This window comes from Lathyrus oleraceus, chromosome 2, assembly GCF_024323335.1.
Source record: "Lathyrus oleraceus cultivar Zhongwan6 chromosome 2, CAAS_Psat_ZW6_1.0, whole genome shotgun sequence".
NCBI classification, from domain to species: domain Eukaryota; kingdom Viridiplantae; phylum Streptophyta; class Magnoliopsida; order Fabales; family Fabaceae; genus Lathyrus; species Lathyrus oleraceus.
In genome coordinates this window covers 191,643,913-191,646,671 of record NC_066580.1, presented here as the reverse complement: position 1 = coordinate 191,646,671, position 2,759 = coordinate 191,643,913, and the positions used below count along the sequence as shown (strand labels likewise).

Here is a 2,759-nt window from a genome sequence, read left to right as displayed (position 1 = left end):
GAGGTTACGGTTTCACAAACTGAATTTTTGGTCAAACATAATACTTAAGTACAAGGGTTCTATTTAAATGACTGCTTGTGTGGGTCGCAAGCTAGACAAACCCACTTAAGCACATCGTACATTACAATGTATTGTATTTCACTTAAGTGCATCATATCTTACGATGCTATGTTTCTTACGATGTTATGTTTTCCAGTTAAGTACACCGTACATTATAACGTTCTATATTCCCATTAATTACACTATACCTTACGTCTTCTGTGTTTCACTTAAGTACATCGTATATTATGGTGTATCTTGTTTCTCTAATTAATATTAATACATTCCAAGACCGCCAATCGAATAAGCTTCATGTATTCATTTTACCTCTCATCTACTTGTCCTTATGTGTGTGACCATGTAGGTTATTGTGACATTGACAATGATATTAAATCACACATGTATATAATAAATAATGAGCGGTATAGAACAACACATATTTGATATCCAAGTCACTAAAATTTCATTTGATTTGACGAAACTTGTATGTGATAATGTTTATATGTATACTTACCTTTTTGACCTCATCTTTATTTTGAACATAATGCATAGAGCGTGTCACTCTTGTCCAATTCATTATTGACCTCTTAGACATTGTCATGTTACAAAAGATGAACAAATTCCATCATGATCACTCATGACCCTCAACATGATTTATGGAGTACCTACCAACCATCTTTATAGTCACCTTGTTACGGATAATGTTTGAATGGTCATAAAGTACTCGACTCCACATCTAGGATCCATAGTGGTTTCAGATCAAAGGGTGGTATATACCATTATTGTAACACCCTAACAACCCCAAAGCAAAATAATATGAAATTAAAAACAAATACACACATAGGGTGTCACTCAAACACAATATGAACTTGCTCCGTAACAAGGGTTAGATAAAACATGTAATACTTAAACATCTGTTATCACATACTCGCCTTTACATAAGTCCGTCACAAGCTTCGTCTAATGATGAGTGTTAACTTGTAAACACTCTGATGATCAAGTATATGACGAATGTGAGGTCTTGCTTTATAATAGTGTGTACATAAGACTGATTTGCAGTTCGTCTTTTTAAGTGAGGTTTTATGGTTTTGAGACTGTTGAACCTAATACTAGTCATAGTTGTTTTGGGAGACAAATGTGTGAAGATTCTGTAGAGTACAATCTAACAATCTCAAACTACCAATTAGTTTGGAGAAAACATACAAATAGAACATGTTCATTAAGGTTTTGACTACAAATACTTTAAAAATAGTATCTTTATATTTAAGGAGTCTCACGATTAAATCACATGTAGTGTTTCAACAAACTAACTAGCTATTGTGTGAGTTTTATTATTATGGAAGAATAAACATAATAATGAAATATTTTCTTATTATTAATAGATAATTTGATATAAGAATCAAATTCTAATAAAATTATTGGTCTCTAAGAATTACACCAACACTTTGACTTCCTTTGAATGAAGAGTATGAGATCTCTAAGCCCATTGTTGGTTTCTTGGATGAAGATGAAATGGTTAACCCTTGCAAATGCACTAGCAACAGTAGCGATAGGTCCAAGGTTTCTTCACTACAACAAACAAGACCTTAGACAACGCTTTTTTTAGCCTTAGACAGCGCTTTAAAGCGCTGTCTAAACCTCCGCTGCTAAAGGTTTAGACAGCGCTTTTCTAAATCTTAAAAGCGCTGTCTAAGCCCCCCCCCCCCTTAGACAGCGCTTTGGCCAAAAGCGCTTTATAAGACCCTCTTATTTTAAATTTTTTAGGTATACCTTAGACAGCGCTTTTGAAAAGCGCTGTCTAAGCCCCACCTCCTTAGACAGCGCTTTGGCCAAAAGCGCTTTCTAAGACCCTCCTATTTTAATTTTTTTAGGTATACCTTAGACAGCGCTTTTCAAAAAGTGTTGTCTAAGCCCCCCCCCTTAGACAGCGCTTTTGCCTAAAGCGCTTTCTAATCCCCCCCTTAGACAGCGCTTTTTACAAAAGCGCTGTCTAAGGTATACGAAAATTTTTGAAGCTTTTGTTTTAAACCACATTTTTTCCAGGTTTATAAACCAGAATTTCTACCTGTTTTCAACCAGATTTTGACAGACAATTATCACATTTTATATATGCCATTTTGGCCTTTTTTCTACCAATTTTTGGCTAACAAATATATATATATACCAATTCAAACCAATTTTGCCTTTAATGTATCAAAATATATACAAATTTATGTACACATTTACAAGTCATAACATATACTACAAATGTACACATTAATTACACAAATTTATGAACAAACATTGAGCTTTATCATGAATTGACACCACTCCTCTTTGATTTCGTCCACTTGATCCTTTGTATAAAATGCACACTTGAATTCATCAAAGTACTACATAATAATATAACATATTTTGAATTAATTCCAACTATTTAATTATATGAGATATGTGTAAATATAAAAATAACTCATAAGTTAGAAATACATACATCGGTGAGAATCTTTAATCGGCCCAAAGCAAGAGTATCTCGCATAAACCTCAACATGAAATACCCGCAATCTATTTGATTACGTTGTTGAGGACACTACATATGAAAAAAAAATATGGATTATAAATCCTAAGTTTTATCAAGTGTCATCACTAATATAATAAAAAATGTGGTAATTAAAAATATACCGCCACTTTAATCCATGTAATGGAGTTGGCGCCCCTCCTTGAGGTTTGGATATCTCGTTGGG

At 33.5% G+C, this 2,759-nt stretch overlaps 1 long non-coding RNA gene across 1 annotated transcript; it reads right to left on the bottom strand.

Moving 5' to 3' along the window:
• Positions 1-2,231: 2,231 nt before the first annotated feature.
• Positions 2,232-2,759, bottom strand: LOC127121297 (uncharacterized). The gene is made up of 3 exons (XR_007803384.1): positions 2,698-2,759; positions 2,510-2,605; positions 2,232-2,411 (listed from the first exon to the last, which is right to left on the bottom strand). It is a non-coding gene; the product is annotated as an uncharacterized LOC127121297 (long non-coding RNA).